The following is a 22,567-nucleotide window of genomic DNA, read 5'->3' as shown; positions in this document are numbered from 1 at the left end:
GAAATAAAATGGCGGATGTCTCCAGTTGTAGCTGGACAGAGTGTGACGAGGTAAGCTGGGCCCCCAAATCCTATTTAACTGTCAGAATTGTAATTAGTTTAAAAATATGCATCTTTATCTCTCCAACAAATTGATATTTCAAGTATCCAAAATGCCCACCTGAACATGGACTCCTGCTAAAGGCTTTACTAAATAAATATCTGAACACATACCTCATTGATGATCAAGTCTTCCTGGGGACAGTTGGGTGGTCCTTGGGTAGCTGAAGCACATCATGTGGGAGATTGAGCACTTTTGTTCTCTTTGATCCCTAAGACAAGAATTCTGAGCAGTTGAGAGAAATTACAAAGAGGCATTTTAGGCTTGATGGAAGGGAAAACTTCATACATTGTCCAAAAGTGCACTAGGCTATCTAGGGAAGTAGAAGCTTCCCTCCCCAATGAAAAGTTTTTGTTTTTTTTTTAAACCCTCACCTTCCATCTTATAATCATATTGTGTTCCAAGGCAGAAGAGTGGTAAGGGTTAGGCAATGGGGGATAAAGTGACTTGCCCAGGGTCACTCAGTTAGGAAATGTCTGAGGTCAAATTGGAACCCAGGACCTCCCATCTTAATCCACTGAGCTACCCAGCTGCCCCCTGAAAAGGTTTTAAAGTAAAGTCTGAATGACTGGACTGTGTACAGAGTACAAAAGATTTGTGCTCAGGGCAGGGACAGACTAGATGGCCATCAGGGTGTCTTCCAGATCTGAAACTTAATGTTGATCAACTGACCTTGCACCTGGTCCATCTGGATCATTCATGCATATGATGCTCTTGTTATTTACACATATTCTTTCCCATGAAAATGGGAACTTCATGAGGGAGGGGACCATTTGGGCCTTTCTTTACACCAGTAGCTTAACACATAGTAAGCATTAATAAGTGTTTCTTGACTAACATTTGTTAGAGCAAACAATGCATTAAACTATGAAACCAAAAACCACCAGGTGACTGACTTGATGCTAGCACTTTGAGGTCTACTTGATCAAAGAAAAACACAAAATTCATGCATAAAAAAAAACCAAAGGAAAAACTCAAAGGCCCCCCGTGATGTCGCCTGCGGAGCATCCGCCCGATCCCTCCATCTCATCTGCTCTGACCTCGCCATCCTCTATACGTGGGTCTGCCTGCCTCGAGGCTCTTCCCACCTTGGTCCACCCTCCATTCAGACACTGGTCTGACCCTAGCCGCCCTCTATGACCACTCCAGCATTGCTAGTGGCATCCACTATAAAACCATCTCTTTGGAGTTCCCCCACCCATGCCATACACCTTCCCTGTCTGTTATAACTGTCTCCCTGCCAGGTACTCTTTAATCCAGAGATGCTGGCAACCTCCCTGTTCCACAAACAAGACACTCTACCTCTGGGCTGTGAGCACTTTCTCTGATCGTCTCCCAGGCTTGGAATGCTTCCCAGCCTCATCTCTGCCTACTGGCTTCCATGGTTGCCTTCCTAAAAGCCTCCTCTTCCAGGAAGCCTTTCCCACCTCGACATAATGCGATCTCCTGCCCCAATTCAATAGTCCTGTGTTTCTCTACCTGTTTACAGGGCAATTTCGAGAAAACTCATTAGCATTCTATTGGTATCTGGTTATGCCATCCGACTATACCATCTTTAGTTAAGGGCCTTCATTACTTGTTTACTAAACCCTCACGGTCCCCTGTTCCCTCTGTCCCCCCCCTCCCCAGTCCATTTGGTTCCTGGCTCCCAGAGTGATCTCCTTGAAATAGAGTTGATCTCACTGCATTAACCTGCCATGGCTTCCAGATGGAAAACACATCCTCTTCCTCCTGCTCAGCCACGCATTCAAAGCTCATCCCACTCTGTTGCTAATGGATTTTCCCAGACTCATTGCTAATCCATACCTTTCATTCATGCTCTATCACTGCCCAAGTGACCTGCTTGCTGCTGCTGCTTCTTGGCCTTTCATCCCCACTTGATTTTCCTTTGCCTGGGCTGGAACTCCTACCTGTAGTACTCACCCTCTTCCCTTCCAAATCCTTTAAATCTTAGCAAAAACTGAGGCTCATTCCATGGATGTCTTGATGTCTGAAACTGTAAAGATTAACTTATATCTCTACTAATAAAATATCATATTTCATGAGGTTTATTAAGGATCATTAGAAATCAAGGAATAGAGAGGATACAAATAAAAACCACGTGCCCTTGGCTGATGAGCCCATTGAAAATCCCCACCCTTAGCTTACCACCATACTTGCTACATCATTGCAAAGGAAGAGAGTCTGGGAGGCGTTACTGCCAGTTAAATACCAATCATGATCGCCAATGTGGAGACTCAGGAGAGATGATAGGGAATTCTGGGAAATACCAAAGACTTCTGGGGAATGAAGTCTAGAGTTCAAAATCTCCATTGATACAAATTGTGTCTCCCCTCCTCAAATCATCTTCTCCACAGAGAAGATGTTCATTATCTTGTCCAGTAGAACACAAGCTCAAAAGACAAGAAGTGATTATCGCGTTGGGTTTTGTGTGCCCCATATTCAGCCTCAAGCCTTGCACTGAGTAGGTCCTTAAACAAAAGAAGACGCATGAAAATGTAAAAGTAGGTGAACAGTGTGGTTTCCATATAGGAGATGAGGTCTTGGCTACACAGGAGCCACGGCAGACATTCACTGAGTTTAGCTTGCTAAATTGGTTCATATTCTATTCCCCAAACCCATCCAACTCAATTATGCTTCAAATATCCAAATCACATTTCAGCTAGTCAATATTCATCCCCATAACACGGCAATTAACTTCTGTGAAATGGAATGCTGTGAACGCCTGGAACGCTGTTCTCCTAGGCTGGCTGTGACTCACCAAAGGGCTTAACCTGAATTGGTCTCGATATGATAAACAGGAAAAATGGAAAATAAAGAGTGACAGTTAAGTAGTGGCTCGAAGTGGACAAGTCTTTGTGCAAAGCTCTCTGTCTTTGTAGCACTGAGCCGAAGGAAGCCATGCATGTGCCAGAGCTTACAGGGCAGAAGGTTCAATAAGCTGGAGCTCCCACCCTTACGGCATGCTTCTTCCAGCCAGGTGAACTGCTTAATCCAAAGTCAAAGCACTGGATGAAACCATCTAGTGCTCACCAGTACCAACCAAAGCTCTTCCCCCAACCTTGAGCTTGCTCACAACTGCATTCCCACCGAGCTCTCTGGGTTATTTCCCATTCACTGAATCTACACCCCCATATTCACCCCCCCAACAGGTTTGGCTCTCTAATTCTCCCAACTAGTTCTTCCATGTTTGCTCTAGCTCTGGCTCAGCCACAGCCATCTGCTGGAGCTGCCGAGGTTCGTAAGTAAGTCTCTCATTTGCAGAGATGCCAACCGTCCTGCAGTACAGCCCTTCTGTCTGAGGTTCTCATCTCCTGGAAGCAGGAGGGCTTTTCCCTTATGGCCAAATATGGCCATTTCTAGCTGCTTGTCCCTTATCTATCTCTGCTTCCATATAATGTCTATCTATTCCCTCCTCTCCTCCTAACTACCTGTCTCCCTAGTTCAAGCTGTTGTTACATCTTGCCTGATCTAGCATAATTATTTGCTAATTGGTCTCCCTGCCTCAAGTCTCCCTCCATACAAATCCTCTCTTCTCAGAGCCTGAAAAGTGATTTAATTAAAGCAAAGGTTAGCCGATACCCCCCCTTCCCCCTTCCTTGACAAGCTCTAAAGGTTCCCCATTAACACTAAGATAGAAAATATTTCTGCATTTGCCATTGAAGCCCTTTCTCGCATCGCCTTTGTCTTCTGCTCCACTCAGGACAGACCCATTACCAATCTAATCTCTGCATACTCTGCAGGCCTCCATCTCCCACTATACACACAGTGTTGGATGTTCTTTTTGCTCACATGTGGCTCTCCAAAGCCAGTTTCCTTTAAGACTGAGACCTCCTTTTGAATGGAACATTTTTTTTCCTTTCGCTTCACCCTCATTGTTGTCAAAGACATCCTCTCTAAGGTTGCCTTTTATAGGTATTTTTATATACTTCTATATGTTTTGGTTGTCTTCCCCAAAGGTCATTGAGGAGAGATATGGCTCATTTCTATGTTTTATATTCAGTACTTATCACAGTGTCTAGCCTGAAGGGTATTTGACAAAAGGTAATGAATGGGCTGATGGGATACCGCTCTCCTTGGCCAACTTTCTCAGTAAGTGGCTGTGAAGCTCTTCCCATCAGTGCCACAACAGATTCCCAGGTTAAGGCCACACCCACTCTTGGGACCTCTTATTTCTGTCTCTGGTAGTCCTTAGTTCAGGTCTTATTTGACTTGGGGCTGAGTTCAGTATTAGTTATGGTCCTTCTTACATCCCCTTGGCTGGGCTTAGCATTCCCAAGACTCTCCTTTTTCAAATAGAAAAGGGGAAGAATAAACCTCTCTTAAAGGGAATGTTTCTAATTTGAAAAAAAAAAACAACTTATTGTTTGTCATCTCTATTGAGATGGAAAAAATCACCCCAAGAATTGATATCTTTTATTTAAACCATCATTTGGCTATAGTGTGCTTTCCAGTTTCTGAAAGCCATTAAACCCCAGGTCACTAGCAAAGCAGAGACAATAGTTCTAGCCAGCCATTCACAAAACATACACATTTTCCCCTAGTTTATGTACTCATTGTGACACTTGCTTGTAATGGTTTATTTCTGTGTGTGTGTGTGTGTGTGTGTGTGTGTGATTCAATTCCCAATGTACATTGCACTGAATATAGATTGAATTACTAAAAAGAGAAGCTTTGTGGTACAGTGAGAGCATTGGCAATGCAACCAAATGGCACAGGTTTAAACCATACTTCTGACTTACTACCTAGATGACCTTGGGAAAGTCTCTTAACCTTACTGGGCCTCAGTTTCTTCATCTGTAAAATGAATGGTTTGGGTTGGATGACCTCTAGTTCTATATTAATGGTCTACAGTTAAGCAAAGTGGATCAAATATGGCAGCCTACAGGGCATATTGCTTCAGAAAACCCTCATGTTTCTTTCAAAAGTGGGAGAAAGTAAGTATAGAGCTTCAGGATCAAATGGATCACTCAAGTTAACCAGAGGTAAGCTTTAATTACTTCAACACATTCATTAAGTATATTTTTATTCTATGTCTGAACACTTAACTCTCTATCATTCCCATGTTTCTCAATAGCTTATTAAGAATTTCTCTAGGGACTGGAGTCATACCACTGTTTCCCAAACAATAGGTATCCAGTGGCTTCCTCTTTTATTTTTTGGGGGGGAAGCCACAAGCAGTACTTCTATGATTTCCCTAATCTCTTCCCTTCCTTCTCTGGAACCTTGAATTCTGCCCTGGAACCTTTCAGGACTCAGATGAATGAACTTCTCTTTAATTTGCCGGCAACGAGACTGAATGTCTTTCCAGTCACTATTTTCATGCTAGACTTATGACCCCTGTGCCTTCCCAGACCCCTTTTATGCTCTTCCTTCTTTCTATTTATTACAATATGAGCTCCTGCAGGTCATGGACTTCCTTGCTCATTTTTGTATCACCAGAGCTTAACGCCATGCATGGCACAAAGTGTGGGCTTTAAAAATTCTCCAACTAGTTGGTCTACACAGACCATTTCTTTAAGCCTTTGACTTCATCAGCAGTATACAATGAGACTACCAGGAAAATGTATTTCAACAACTGTGGCCTTTTCTAAAATATTTCCATTTTTCCAGAAGAGATAGGAAAACAATCACTGTGTGAACAGAGCATCACTTTGTCTATCTTCTCTGACTTTTCCATTTGACCCATTTCCATTTTCCCCAATTCCTTTTTTCAGGTTGTTGAGTGTCCAGTTCCATAACAGAGCTACCCTAGGTTTAAAAAAAATTGTTTTCCATTCAACAAACTTTATTGAGTCCAATAAATATTAAGCACTTATGTGTAAGACAATGAGGATAGCCAAGACAAAAATGAACAATAATCTGTGCCCAATATCACTTCAAGGGCACAGCTGTCACTGATTTCTTGATAGAGATTGATCATTGGCCAGGAAATTCTTTGACTGTCTTTGCCCCAAAGTCCTTGGAGAGATTTCTATATGGTCTATTCACCATCTTCCCCTGGGGCACAACACATAGGGGAATACACACATACACACACAAACACACACACACACACACACATGCCGATGCCCCTCCCCAATGTGTTCATTAGAATCTTGAATCCTTGTATTATGATTCCCCAAATTCCCTTTTCCCTTTCTTGTATGCGTCTTTACATTGTTGGTATTTAAGTTTGCTGTAACTCCTCCCCTTCATTCTCTGTTCCATGCGAGAGCCTGGTGAGCTCTCTTGGTTTCTCTAGCCTTTTACTTTCCCTTTGCTTCAAGATGAATATTAATAAATATTATTAAATATAATCCTTGGAGTATTGAATATTAATTTTTGAAATTTCCTCCAAAGACCTCTCACCTGAAGAATTGTTTCCTCCGTGTAAGAATATCAGTCTTGCATCCACAGCAACATTTACCGCCATCAAGCCAAAGCCTTGCTCCTTCCCACCCTTTACTGTAGGGAGGCCCAGCAGAGGAGGGAGGCTCTGCATTCACAGCTTTCTCAGCTTGACTCTTTCCTTGGCACCTCTATAGCAGATCTGCACTGATTTCCACGCTACAAAACCACCTTCCCCTTGCAGGTAGGGTGGCTGTTTGCTCTCTGGATTTCAGGGGAGAAGCACAATCTTCTCTTCTTTAGCCAGCAGGGACCACTGAGGGTAGAGTGTGGCCTTCAGCCAACTCTCTTCATTGTAACTCAGCTTAACAGGCATTTATTAAGCACCTGCTATAGGTAAGGCATCATTCAAAGTCATCGGGCTAAGAAGGTCCTCATGGAGCTTCCACTCTAACACAGGGACAGGAGAGGGCAAGCGAGATCTGCATTCAGACAATTATGATGGGATAATGGCAGCAGCATGAGGGCAGGATAGAAGCACCCTGTTCTAAGAATTTGAGACGGAGAATTTCCTTTTACTTGGAGGGAGAAAGCAGAGGAGATGTAAAGGGCAGACTGTGAGCAGGGCCTTGAGGTCAAGTAGCCATTTTAACAGGAGAATGAATGAGAAGTCAATATTGGGGCAGGGGAAAGGATGATTTAGACCAGACCTTATAGGAGGGGAATGGGGATAGTGCATGGACTGGTTTACCAATATTTTAGAGTACATGAAGGGAAATTGTGTGAGATGAGGCTGGGAAGGTATGATGAAGTGATATTATGGCCAGCCATGCCTAGTGATTTCTGAGTGAGCTAGGAACTACAGATGATAGTGTTAGACTTAGAGTAAAGAAGACTCTGAGTTCAAATCTCTTCTTAAACACTTGCTAATGTCTATATGTGTGTGTGTGACTATGGGCAAGTCACTTAACCACTGTTTGCCTCAATTTCCTCCTCTGTAAAATGGGAATAATAATAGCACACACTTTGGGAGTTGTTGTATGGATAAAATGAGATAATTATTTGAAAATCATTTTGCAAAGCTTACAGCACTAAGGAAATATATCAATGCTTCTTTATTTGGTGGTTAATGAGACAATATTAAATGATTTTATGCAAAGCAATGAGTTGATATGACTTGAGCATTATTATTATTGTGGGAGTTTTGTAAAGATCAAATTCCAAAGTCATGGAGATAAGTGGAAAGGCCATTTAAAGAGTCCAGAACAGAGGTATTGAGGACAAAAACAGAACAAATGGTTATATGGTTGTCTAGTTCTCATTTTTCTTCAACCTGTCTTATTTGATTTGTTAATTCCTTTTTGAGCTCTTCCAGAGCCTGAGTCTAATTCCCTGGATTGTTTGAGGTTTTGCTTGAAGTTCCTAGGATCCTGTCCTCTCTGGTCTGTTCTTTGTTCTTTATCCCTGTAGAAACTTTGGATCATTACCTTCTTTTTTTCTGTTGTTTAATCATTTTCTCCCCCCCCCCCCCCCCATTGAAAACTAGTCTCTCTGCTGGTTTATTGGAGCTACTCTGCCCTGAGGCTGAATCTTCAATCTTCTCTCTCCTCTGCTGGTATACTTGATCAGGACAGTTAAGCTATGTCCTGGGGCTGAATTTTCACTGTTGGAAGCCACTGAGGCCAAGGCAACCAGCCAGAGAGCCCCTATTCCTCCTTGCCAGACACTGTCAGAGGTCAGGACCTCAAGTGGGTGTCTGAAGCACTCCTTCTCAGTTGCAGCCTCCTCCCAGGAATCCCAAAGTCAGCCCATGTCTAATTGCAGGTCTCAGCACAGTGAGGGGGATTGGCAGATAATTGTACATCCACTCTCTCTGCCTGCCTTTCAAGTTATGTTCAGCAGGAGAGTCCCTTGACTCTGTCACCTTGTTGGGTTTGGATTCCTGTGCTTTTGAAGTGCTTTTTAAAGATTGGTATGGAAGGATAGTAAGAGGTTTTGGCTTTTGCTGCTCCTAAGCCTCCATCTTGACTCTGCGTACATCCTCTCTTCATCCTCCATAGTGCCCACCTCTGCTGAGCAAGGAGGAAGCTACATTCTGATATCTCTTTTTTGAAGTAAGAACCATATTATTAGGATTATCAAGCAGATTAGTGGAGTCATGTGTGGGAAGTTAAAGGCAGCTTATACCTGTGGGAAAATGAACCTGTAACTCTTTTCCACCAAAGATTCCAAAGCCCCTTTGTTGTTGTTCTTGTTGTTCAATCATTTCAATTGTGTCTGACTCTTTGTGACTCCATTTGGGGGTCTTTTTGGTCAAAATACCACAGTAGTTTGCTATTTCCTTCTCAGCTCATTTTACAGATGAAGAAACTAAGGCAAAAAAAAATTGTTTTAAAGAAAGGTTACTCAGGGTCTCACAACTAGTAAATGTCTGAGATCAGCTTTGAATTCAGAAAGATGAGTCTTCCTGACTTCAGACTTGTCACTCTACCCACTACAACGGCTAGTTGCCCCAGAGACCTTTTAATAGTTCCCAAAGGTTCACTTTCCCCCCAAAGTCTCAGAGGAACTTACATTACATTCTCTGTTTTTCACCTAAAGCCTCTGGGTATAAGACTAACATAACATCCTTATCCTTCTAAGTAATGAGGACACTCTGGACAGAGGTTAAATGATATGCTCAGGGCTACAGTATAAGTCAGGGGCACATAATGAGCCATTGCCTGGCTCGCCTGACTCCTGCTTCCTCTATTGCTTTGTCAAATTGACATGGGCACTGTACCCCCAGAAGCTCAGGCAAACTATTATCTGGGAAATTCCTTTGCTCCCTCACATCCTTGTGACTCTTAGCCTAAAACATCTAATGACCCCATAGGACCCTGACATGATCGTCCTCCTTTGATCCTCCTTTAGATTTAAGACGGACAGAGAGATGCACCTCCAGGCTACACCTCGATCCTATCAGGCTACATCTCAGACATCTGTCTGTCCCCTAAAACTAAGGAATCTTTATGGGGGGCTTTCCCTATGTCTCCAGTCAGATGACCACCCTGAGTGGCTACCACTCCAGAGTCACATCCACACTATGACACAGCATTTATTGCAAGAGTATAAAATCCCCAGAACTGATGTCATTGGGGGGACAGCTTTTCCATCCATGCTGTCCTCCCAAGGAGCAGCCTTCCATCTTGCTGTTCCACCTGTACCATCCTCCTGGCCATTCTCAACATTACTCTTGAAATTAATAAATTTCTCTATTACTTTTAAGCCAAGTTTTGGAGTCTTGCATTCTTGCAAAAGTATCCTTCCAGAACCCAGGGGTGCACCTCTTTACCCCCACAACAAAAGCAGGTCAGCTGGCAGTGATTTTTTTTTTCTTTTTGATACATTGGGCTGGTTACATCTCAATAAGAGAAATGCCTAGTTCAAGCACGGTCCTCTTACCTTGGGGGTATCAAATACTCTTATGGTTATTGGCATCTCTGAGCACTGAAGTGAGCAAAGCAATTATAATGGAGATTTGTGGAGAAACATATGCAAGGAAGAAATGAACCAACAATGTATTTGATCATCTCAATAGCTGGGGGAAATTGGTGCAGTAATTATCTTCTTTTACATTTGTGGAAGCTGAGGCAGATAGAGATGAACTAACTTGCTCAAAGTCATTCAGGTGATGGGTCTGAGGTTGGTTTTGAACCCAGATCTTCTTGACTCAAGTCTCAGGTTTCAGCCACTTTGTGACTTAGCCACCTCTAGGAAAAGGGACAATCAAGTCATGGCAGCTCATCCTAGCATATCTGAGAGCCAGTAGGTCATCTGTGGAAGCCAGAGAGGAAGATGAGCTCATTGCTTATATTTTGTAGCCCCTTGGCAATGCATAACCTTTGTACAAATTGAAATATTCTTCAGGGCAAATCACCAAACTTCCAAAGTCCTTATAATAAAGTGTTAGTGGAAAAGTTAATATTTGCTTACTATTATGGAGCTTCCTCTCTAACATCTCTGTTTAACACATCAAATCCATTGAATTAACATCTATTGAATGGTTAAACCATGTGTCAATCACTGACATACAAATCCCCAAGACAAAATAAATGAGAATTCATGCCTTCAGGGAGTTTTCATTCTGCCACCCATAAGTATTTTTTTTTTCCAAATGGTGATTAGGTAGCCCAGTGGATAGAGTTCAAGACTTGGAATCAGGAAGACTTGAGTCTGAGTATGGTCCCAGGAGATAGCTGGGATGCTGGGCAAGTCTTTCTAGGAGTAAATGTGGATAATAATAGCGATGAGCTTCCACAGTTGTTAGATAGTTGTCAGAAAGTATTTATTACGTACTTATTGTCACAGGCCTTGTGCTAAGGAGTGGAAGTACTAATCCAAACTGAAATCAAGACAGTGGCTGTCGTGGATGAGCCCATATTCTCATGGGCGGAAATGACACATAAAGGAGACTTAAGTGGATAGACGGAGGGGAGAAGGAATCCATCTGGGGGCCCGGTCAGGAGCAGAGCTGGGAGATGAGTATCGATGGCCAGCTTGGACAACTCCTCACATGGAAGGAAAAACTCACCAACTAGAGGAGGATCCCGAAGATTGATGGAATTTACCTGACTGCGCTGTTTGCTGGGGGGAAGAAAGAGGAGAGGAAGAGGTGGATGAAGAATGAGCAAAGTTTAATGTTGGGGAGATCTAAGAAGATATAAGTAAATCACTTTGAAATGACTACGGTTCTATGTAAATGCTAGTTACTATTTTTAATTTTAAGTTAATTAGAATTTTACCATTCCTAACAATGCCAGTATTACCTGCATCTCAGAAGATTAGAATTGGATGTGACCTTTGACTTGATCTAGTCCAATCCATTCATTTTACAATTTAGGGAACTGAGGCAGAGAAAATAGAAATTACTTTACCAGTCACAGTTGTAGCAAGAGGCAAAGATTGGATTCAAATTTTAATTGTCTGAACTGGAAGCCATTATTCATCCAATAACAATAATAATAAAAAATAAAAGGAACAACAACTAATGTTTATATGGTACCTACAATTTTCTAGGTGCTGTACTAAGCACTTTATAAGTATGATATCCTTTGATCCTCACACAACTTTTGGAAGTAGGTGCTATTGCCGTTTTATAGTTGAGGAACCAGAGACAAGCAGAGGTTAAGTGATTTACCCAGGATAACACAGCTAGTCAGTGTCTGAGCCTAGTTTAACACTCCAGTTTTTCTTAATTCAGGCCCAGAACTGTTATCCCATTTTGCCTTCAATAATATGTCATTTTTATGAGAGTCATTTTATAGCTTAAGAAGCAATTTAGACACTATGTCTTTGGGATCTTACTCCAACCCTGGGAGGTAAGAATACAAATATTATTTGTTTCGTATTACCATTTTACAGATGAAGATAGTGTGCATTGCAGAGAATGATTTGTAACTACTTGGTGTTGGAAGCAAGATTCGAACTTGGGTTTTAGTGATGATCATTCCCATATTCTATAAAATCATATAGATCTATTTTAAAACAGTTTTAAGGATCCAACTTTAATGTAGCTTTGCTTCTATGTTTTGATTTTTAATGTTTAAAGTTTGTTGATTTTAAAAAAATAAAATGGGAAAAATTGATATAAACCAATGGGCTTACCATGTGGGTTTAATATTATAATTCCAACTGCATGTTAATATGAATGAAAAATAGAAGATTTTGTTTCATGCATGGAAAATGATGTCTGAATAATTCATCCTTCATCATTTCCTAATGTATTTATTTAAATATAAGGCTAAACATTTGGCTCCAAGAACCTGTCTAGACAGAATATGGGCAATGAGTTCCTTGGGTCTGAATCCCTTCTGTCATCATGGAAGTACAACAGCCATTATCTTTCCTGGCTCTGGAGCTTGAATGAGCTGAAATGGGTCTCTGATCTAATTGGTATGGATACTCTTTCCAGTACATGAATTTAGGGAAAAAAATGTTTCAAAAATTGCAGAATATGTCCTTTCCAGTCCATCTGCCTCAGTGATTTAACTATAGCCTTAGAGACTCCATTCCAATTTCAGAAAAATGTCCAAAGGGATTGAAGAGATAAAAATGAGGTAGCCAATGTACCCAACGCCAGTTTTATGAGTACCTTAAAACACTCTGACTTTTTTATGAACATGTAAACTAGTTTTTACAAGCTGCCCAAGGCTTTGGTTAGATAATATAGCTAGCAAAATGATTCTTTAAACTTTTTTTCATTATTCAAAGATATTTTATTTTCCCAATAACCTACATTAACAATTTTCAACATATATTTTTTGAAGTCAGAAGATTCAAATTATCTCCATCCCTTCCCTCCCCCAGCCCAGAGATGGTAAACAATTTCCTCTGAGTTTTATTTATATGTGTATATATATATATATGCATATATATACATTTATGTATCTCAGCATGCAAAATATACTTCCAAATTGGTCATTGTGGGAGAGAATACTCCTATAAAACCAAAACCTCCCAATAAAACCATAAGCAATGTGAAAAAGAGTATACTTTGATCTGCGTCTGACTCCAACAGTTCTTTTGCTGCAGATGCACAGCATTCTTTGCCGTAAGTCTTTTAGGATTGTCCTCCATCATTGTACTGCTAAAAGTAGTTAAGTCTTTCACAGTTGATCATAATACAGTAGTGCTGTTGGTGTGGCCAGTGTTCTCCAGGTTCTGCTTATTTTGGTCTGCATCCGTTCACATAGATCTTTCCAGCTTTTTCTGACACCATCCTGGCCATCCTTTCTTAGAGCACAATAGTATTCCATCAGCCTCAGATAGCACTAGTTGTTTCGTCATTTCCCAATTGATGGACATCCCCTCCATCTTCAATGCTTGTAGGACCAGCTTGTAGGTATTCTCTAAGACAATTTAGCGAGAAGACTTGGTACAAAATATGCTCCCCAAAGCCTGAGACATTCTTAAGAGTAAGCTTAAAGGTAGAAAGCAGTGATCACGAAGAGAAAAACAGAGGGGGCCAAAGTTGAAATTCACACCCCCTGATTCCAGGACAGTCTTTCCAAAGTCCCAACTAGCTTCACTATTTGTTTTTCTTCTGGGACTCTCTTTCATCATCATGAATTACCAATACATTTGCTTTCAGCTCTAGAGCATTTGTACAAAGGGAAGAGAAATGGTGGGATAATGTGGGCTAGTTGAAGCTTTCTGTCTCTGGGAGGCAGCCCAGCATCTAATCTTTGGGCAGAATATGTATTTTTTCACCCCAAATCACACAAGCCTCCTGCTCCTAAAAGACTGTAACTCACACATTTGCTGCTTCCATTCATTCATGTACACGTTGGGGCCCACAGTGTTCCCTCTCAACATGCCTCAGATCTGTTCCCCTTTTTTCCACTCCTGTAGACAGCACTGTCCTCATCACCTCTCATTGAGACAATAGCTCCTCAATGAGCCTATGTACCTCTATAATCAACCATCCACACAACAGCCTCTGTGATTTTCATGAGTAGATCTGACAATCCCCCCCGCCCCCCAATTGGCTCCAGTGGCACCTTGTTGCTTCTCAGATCCAATACAAACTCATTCATTTCACGTTGGAAGGTCCTCACAAACTGTCCCTTTCCAGTATTCTTCTAGTCTTCTCCCTTGCAAAGATGGTAGATCCAGCAATCCTGACATCCTTGCTGCCTTCACATGTAAGGATCCATCTCTCACCTCCATGCCTTTCTTCATTATTCTAGAACACTCTGAGCCCTTCCGCACCTCTGCTCTTGGAAGGACATAGAACACTAGACCTGGAGCCAAGAATTCAAATTCCGCCTCAGACATTTTCTAGATGTGTGACCCTGGGCAAGTCACTTAAGCTCTGCTTCAATGGCCTCAATTATAAAATGGGGATGATGATGACAGATACCTCCCAAAACGATTGTGAGGATCACACAGTGCCTGGCATGGAGGAGCTACATATATGCTTATCCTCCCCTCTCCCCCTTTGTTTTCCTTTTCCTTCGAATCTCTAGCTTCCCTCAAGACTCAGCTCCAGCCCAACCTTTTACTTGAAGCCTTTTCCAGTGGGGTCCCTCGGCTGCTCGATGTTTCCCTCTAAGGTTACTTTCTATCTCTGTATGTATCATACATGGACCTGCTTGTTTACATGTTTTCTCCCCACTGAGGGAAGGGACTGTTTTCTTTTTTATCTTTGTATCCACAAAGCCTAACATGTGAGGCCACATAGTAAGTCTTTAAAACAATCCTTAGTAATTGTGTTCGCAAGGATGTGTGTGTGTGTGTGTGTGTGTGTGTGTGTGTGTGCGCGTGTGTGTGTGCATGCTTGGAACAGCTAAATGACACAGTGGATAGAGTGCTGGTCCTGGAATGAAGAAGATTCCAAATCTGGCCTCAGACACCTACTGGCTCTAGGACCCTGTGCAAGTCATTTAACCTGATTTGCCTCAGTTTCCTCATCCATAAAAGGAGCTGTGGAAGGAAATAGCAACATACTCTAGTATCTTTGGGGAAAAAACCCCAAAGGGGATCACAAAATGTTGGAAAGACTGAACAGCAACGTCAGGGGGACTGACACTGGTTCAGTTCCAGCCTTCATAGGAGCCAATGGTATTGCCAGCCTGGTTACATTTTTTGGGGGGTCATTATTTGGGGCTCCATCTTTGACAAGCTGAGGGAGGAGGCAGAAGGGCAGATGACTGAAGGGCAGATGGACAGACCCATCGTGACTGTATCCGGCTTAAGCTCCTGGTTCCTGAGATCTGTTTCTCATGCTGCCTCACTGTCTGCCTCCGGACAAGCTCCTAAATCTCTGGTCTCCGTGCTAAAGTCGGGAGGCAGGATGAGAGAATGTTCCTGGGCAGCCGGGGAGTCCTGGATCATAGCCACGACCTCAGAGCTCTCAGCAGGTGGGAACGGAGGGCAATGATAAAGCGATGCCTCATCAGAACTAGACATGTTCACGACTGTCTTTAATGGAAAAGGAAAGGTTGAGGACTAGAACCCGAGGTCACTGGCTATTCCATCTGGAAAGAAGCTGGGTTTCCATCTTCATTCCTGCTTTACTGGACAGAAGGTTTTGTTGGTTTTAATTGGAAAGCATAATAAAAATAAAAGCTCAGTGAACTACATACCTGCTCACAGCCATTTTGCAGTTGGCTTCTTGTCCCATTCTTTGGTGCTCGTTTGCATTACCTACACTGTTCTAACCTGTCCAATTTTGGTATTTATCTTCTTGTTGTTTTGTCATTTTTCAATAGTGTCCAAGGCTTCATGATCCCATTTGGGGTTTTCTTGGCAAAGGTACTGGAGTGGTTGGTCTGACTCATTTTATAGAGAAGGAAACTGAGGCAGACAGAGATTAAGTGACTTGCCCTGGTTCACACAGCTAGTAAGTATGTGAGATCAAATTTGAACTCAGGTCTTCCTAACTCCAGGGTCAGCGTTCTATCCACTGTGTGACATAGGTGCCTTCTTGGTATACATCCACTGGCTGCTAAATTATAAAGGATGAGGACAGACTTTGAATTAATTCAAGTCATATTCCAGGTTATATATTTTTATCTTATTGAAGGAAAACCACCCAAACACAGCAAAACCATATTGTAAGCAGATGTTATTACCCAGATTATTGCAGGTCAGATTCATAAAGATAAAATGGTAATAATCTGGGAAGGAAGCCCGGGACAAACAGCCTGCTCTTGAGTCTACGCAAGAAGAACTGAGGTTTCTCTTGAACTTTGAGACTTTCAAAGGCTTTATACCTACCATTCAAAAGAGGTCAAGCATGCAAAGAGCTTAGAAAACCTTAAAGTAGTCTATAAACGCTCCCTTACTGTTAATGATGTCATTTGAGACCTGTAATAAGTCATGGCAGGGAAGCCTGACTACAGCCTTCATTTTCCAAATTCCGCCTCAAGCTCCAAGATTTGCAGTGATTTGTCCCTGGTCAAACAATGGCGAGACCCCCAGGGTGGGATCCTGAAGCAGCTCTCTGCTGTCCGGAAGGAAGCAGTTCCTCCTCTACATCATTCCCTCTCTAAAATAAGAGGAGATGCTTGGATGCCAATTGTTTTACATATGTGGGTGTGGCTGGGAGTGGGAGCAGAGATGCAAGAAGTGATACAGTCCATGTGTAGGAATATATGGGCATATGGATGGTACACATACATGGGAGAAAAGGAGACAGAGAGAGAGAAGTAAAAATATATGTGCCTGACTATATGTATGTGTGTGTGTGTATTTAACACATATGAGAGAGAGGGAGAAAAGGAGAGAAGGAGGAAGAGAAAGAGGAGAGAGAGAGAAATTGGGATAGAGGGAGAGGGGGGAAGAGAAAGACAGAGACAGAGACAGAGAGAGGGAGAGAGAGAGAGAGAGAGAGAGAGAGAGAGAGAGAGAGAGAGAGAGAGAGATATGGAGGGAGAGGGGGAAGACAGACAGACAGAGGGAGAGACAGAGAGACAGAGACAAAGACAGAGACATACAGACATACAGAGAGAGAGAGAGAGACAGAGAGACAGAGAGAGACAGAGACAGAGACAGAGAGAGAGAGAGAGAGAGAGAGAGAGAGAGAGAGAGAGAGGGAGAGAGAGAGATGGAGGGAGAGGGGGAAGACAGACAGACAGAGGGAGAGACAGAGACAGAGACAGAGAGAGAGAGAGAGAGAGAGAGAGAGAGAGAGAGAGAGAGACAGAGACAGAGAGACAGAGAGACAGAGACAGAGACAGAGAGAGAGAGAGAGACAGATACCTTTTGCTATGTTGAGGATGCTTAAATGTTGTCAGGATGTAATACAAAAAGTGATGTCACTCTGACCCTAAAACCTGACAGCAGAGGCAGGTGTTCCTGGAAATCTCTGAGTCCATATGCAGGAGGTTGAATGCCTCATCTGGGCTTTCCTAAGAAGAGCCATTCTGAAACCTCCCACCTGAGAGGCCTCAGAATAGAGGACTACAGAATCTCAGGGGCGCATCTTTGACTTTCATGGAGTTGCTCCTCCATCTGGTGGCCATTCCCGGTACTGGCTTTATGGACTCCCCAAGTCCTGTTGCATTTTTGCAATCTCATGAAGAAATCGCCTTTCTCACTTCTTGTTTTATGAACAAGAAGAAATAAAGCCAAGAACACAGAGTGCCAAGTTTTCCTAAGAGAGGAGACGGAGTTCAAATGCGTAGTATTGAGCCTACTTCCAGATGCATGTAAAGTTCTTTGCAAACCTTGAAGTATAAAAAACGTTAGGTAATGTTTTTATTGTGGCCACTAGGTGGCACAGTGGATAGAGTGTCAGACCTCCAGTCAGGAAGGCCCAAATTCAAAACTGTTTTCAGTCCCTGGACAAGTCACTGAACCCTGTTTACCTCAGTTTCCTCTTCTGTAAAATGAACAGGAGTAGGAGATAGCAAACCACTTGTTTTACCTTTGCCAAGAAAACCCTCAAAATGGGGATATGAAGAGTCAGGTATGACTGAAACGATTGAACAACAATTGATTATTGCTATTATTATAATTATTCTTATACACTCTCCCATTGTGGTGAGTCTACTGGTCTAAACACTCAGGGAAGGTAGGGATCATTTCCATGAAAGCATTGCTATTCTTCCCTAATCTTCCTGCCCCAGCCCTTAGCTCAGTACCCTCAGTCACACTGGGCTTCAGTTTCAGAATCTGGGATGCCATTGATGGGGCCCTCCTTGACCAGATGCAGAGACACATTCCAAGTTGGTCCCTGGTCCAAGTTGGAGAGTGTGAAGATGAAGGATGCTACTTTCTTCCTGTTAAAGAGAGAAAACACTTGAAATGAACAAAGATGCAATTTTCCAGACACGGCCCATATGGAGAGATGTTTTGCTCTACGGTGAGGACTTTGTCTTTTTGTTGTTGATGTTTATTTTTTTCCAGTGGAAGACAGTAAGAAGGACAAATTAAAAAAAGAAAACATAGATAGGATGGCATATATTAGCATATATATATATGTATATATATATATATATATACATGATGGCACTCTTGGAGGGTGATGATTAATAGAATAAAAGTGTAAGTGACAAAATAAAGCAGAGTAAAAAAATAAGGAATTAAATTAAATGTAAATTTAAAAATAAATTTAAAAACCCTTAAAACCTTGGTATTTCTGAGTTCCAGAGTCCAAACAATTCAACCCACTCTAGGGGTGGCCTTCACAGATTACAGTAAGGCTGATCAGACATAGAGTAGCCCTCAAAATATCTCCAGATGGATGGCACCGGCCAGAGATGGGACCAGCTGGCAAAGTATCCTCACCAGAATAGGGATTGCAGAAGAACTGAAATGGAACAGGCTTAATTCTCTCTTTATTTATTGAATTGAACTGATCTTTTTAAATGGTGAGAATGACCGTACAATATCTAGACTTCCAACTTAGAGTCATTCTGTTTTAAAGTCTTTCTTCTATTCCTATCTATATTTGTAGAAATGTAAACCGTTTTGGTCAGATAAATCTGACCTGGTATTATGAAATGTTCATGGATTTAGGATGGATACTTTCCATTTCCTTATGTCTCCTTCCATACACCAAGGATCACTTTATGTGAATTCCCATGAAGCATATGTGTGTTTGGCATGGTCAGTTACCCAGGGATGTCTAGATATATTGTGCCAAGTCATGATTATTATAGATGGGCACAAAGCACACAGAAATCTGAATTGCTCTCTCAAATATGAATACAATAATCATTGCTAGCATTCCTGGGGAGTTTTTAAGTGTGGAAAGTGTCTTAGATATATTATCTCATCTGTTTCTTAATATGTGTCTATGTATTTCATATTCTAATTATATTATCCCCATTTTCTAAATGAGGAAACTCAAGCTGACAAAGGTTAGGTGCCCAGGGTCACATAGCTAGTAATTACTGAGACAGATTTTGAACTCAAGACTTCCTTATTTCAAATCTTATATTTTATTTCTAATGGCAATCAAAGACAAAGAATAGATAATGCAACATTGGCCAGCCAGGAATTCATGCCTGCTATGTCAGACACTTTTACTCCCCTAGACATGTTAAGAGACTATATCAAACCAGAAAAATAATAGAGGGAAAATTAGGAAATGTCTTCACAGATAGTCTCCACCGCATTTTTTTAAATTTTCCACTCCACTTTGTCATAAAATCCAAACTTGAGTAAGAAAATCACTCTGAGAGACTTCTGAAAGTTGCTTTTGAAAAGGAAAAGACTTGAAACCTTCTTCTTTCTTCTTTCTCTCTCTCTTTCTTTCTCTCTCTCTCTCTCTCTCTCTCTTTCTTTCTTTCTTTCTTTCTTTCTTCCTTCCTTCCTTCCTTCCTTTCTTTCTTTCTTTCTTTCTTTCTTTCTTTCTTTCTTTCTTTCTTTGTTTCTTTCTTTCTTTCTTTCTTTGTTTCTTTCTTTCTTTCTTTCTTTCTTTCTTTCTTTCTTTCTTTCTTTCTTTCTTTCTTTCTTTCTTTCTCTCTCTCTTTCTCTCTCTCTCTTTCTCTCTCCCTCCCTCCCTCCCTCCCTCCCTCCTTCCTTCCTTCCTTCCTTCCTTCCTTCCTTCCTTCCTTCCTTCCTTCCTTCCTTCCTTCCTTCCTTCCTTCCTTCCTTCCTTCCTTCCTTCCTTCCTTCCTTCCTTTCCTTTATCTTTCATCTCATTTGAATTGTCAGCTTGGATTACAAGGGGCAGTATTTTCTCTTCTAAGGTACAGAAGGCTTCAACAAGTTCTGGAGTTAGGTTTTCAAAAACAGTCACTGACAACACATTTTTTAAAATCTAAAATGTCAGCATTGAAACACAGGAGATGTGTTATCTGAGAATAAGGAAGGGGTTGACCATTTATGACCTCTGATGAAGTCCACTTTCTTTAATGCCTGATGGTATAATGGATTTAATTATTTCTTTTCCTTTCATGTTAGCATTCTACACTCCATGAAGTCATTTGTCTCAATCTAAAAACAAACAAACCCACAAACCTCAAATACTCTATTAAAAAAAACCCCAAACCCAAAACAAACTCTTCTTTGGTCCTCCAATAGATGGCAGCATCAAAGTAGGAAAGAGCTACTTGAGTTTCCAATTTCGCAGTCCTGAAGGCCAAGAGGAATAGACCTCTGGCCCCTTCTGTAAGGCTGCCAATGGTCTAGACAAGGTCTAGAATGAGTCTCCGCAATTCTTTCCCAAAAAGAATTGGCACTGTGCTGATTTGGGGAAATATGAAATTCCAACTGGAGGTCAATATGATTGAGTTTGGGAGAGAAGAAATTGGAAGGAAGGCACAGGATTGTTTCTGGCTCAGCGAATTTCCTTTCTTTTAGTAAACACTGGCTTTCTTATCTTCTATCCATCCCAGCTTCTTTTCCCTTTGCCCTTCTCCATACCCAACCCAAACCTCTTCTTCCATTTTTTCTTCTCAATTTCAACCCTGAATTTATTTCAAGTTCAAAGCAGGAGATTTTCTGGAAAAAACACTCATGTTGTGTGCTTGTGGTACTCTTTGCAGCTTGCCCTTTACTTAAAAGTAATTGGACTAACTCTTTTGCATCTTTACACATGGAGCCTCTTCTGATGTTAGCAGGAATACCATGTGAAAGGAAATACTAATCTAGCAGTGGATATGAACTCAGCCATTTGCTGAACAAAGGGGAAAATGAAACATGGTTAGTTTGTCTCTTCTTGTTCATTTCTTTTAAATCCCTTCAGTGAAGGAAGAAGAATATATTTCTCAGGCTAGGAGGCAGAGGAATTTCATCTCCAATGCAATCTTCTATTGCATGTCCTCGTAACTACATCTATGTGTGTGTATGTGCATAACTTAGTAGAATGTGAGCTCCTTGAAAGCAGGGGCCATTTTTTAAATTTTGCTTTGCTTTTTGTATTTCTCCAGAACTTAAAAGTGTCTGGAACACAGTATAGTTTAATAAATGCTTGTTGTTGATGGAGAGAAAAATGATAAAAAATGTGCAATAAATTACTCAGGACTTCAAGAGGAAAGTCTCCTTCCCATGAATTCTTAGACAACAGTCGTAATGACTTGGTGAGGTCAGAGTAAATCGTCACCCAGCAGCCACCTGTAAACTTAGTGAGATTGGTCCTAGGACTATGTCTGGGCAACTTAGATTCCAGGAAGCTCATCCGCTTGGCAGATCTTGTTGCTTCTATAGGTTCCTACCCTGATCCCACTTCCAGCCTCCCTCTACTCCTGCATACTCCTGCCCTGAGCCTGCTCCTGCTCAGAAACATGCCTCTATAAAAGCAGAAGAATGTCTACAAGGTCCAAACCAGTTCATTTAGAATAACGATCACCTTTCCACTTGAATTTCCCTCCTTTGCGTCTTTCTGAATCCTTGAATCCTATATCCTCTGTGATAGCATGTGGGTACCATTGATTTCTGGAACTACCATGCCATTTTAGGGTCTTGGCTTCAAGGGCATGGACACCCATCAGAATCACCACTTGAGAGGATGGACTATAGGGCTGCAGTCACAGCTGACGTAGACCCAGAATTGAGAGTTCATGTCATCAAAGTCCCTAACCTTATCCAGTGGATCCACATCAGGAAGTAATTGGGTTTTATCACTGTATAAAACATTAATGAAGCAAAATGACCATGAATCTGTTGTCATGGTAACTTTAATTAAGCTCGATGAGATATTTCCATCTAATATGGATTTGAAACCTTTTCAATGTTTTATCTGCCTGTTACAACGTGAGCTCTTGGAGAGCAGGGACTGTCTTAATTTTTTAGTTTTTTTTTTTTAATCCTCAGAATTTAGCACAGTGTATTGCATATAGTAAGTGTCTAATGCTTTTTTTTATTCATTCATTCATTGGTTCATTCATTCATTCAGGGATGTTATGAGGAGAACAGGATATCTCACAAAATATCAGGTAATTTGAAGCATAATTTTTTGTGTAACAGAGATCTTTGAAACCTAAGAAGTGCAATTGTTCTCACATGTCATTTAATGGGCAAGGAGTCTGTTTGATGTATATGGAAACACAGTGACCCAGGTGGCTGTTGGGAGGTAGGTAGAGGAAGCTTCTGAAGGTGGCCATTCTTTCTTTCACAAACTGCTGGATACAGGTCACATTGGAATAGCTTGTGCCATGTGTGCCAGAGGCCACAGGCATTCCTAGTGACTAAGGCCAGGCTT

Source organism: Monodelphis domestica, chromosome 5 (genome assembly GCF_027887165.1).
Source record: "Monodelphis domestica isolate mMonDom1 chromosome 5, mMonDom1.pri, whole genome shotgun sequence".
NCBI lineage: Eukaryota > Metazoa > Chordata > Mammalia > Didelphimorphia > Didelphidae > Monodelphis > Monodelphis domestica.
This window is presented reverse-complemented; position numbering follows the sequence as displayed.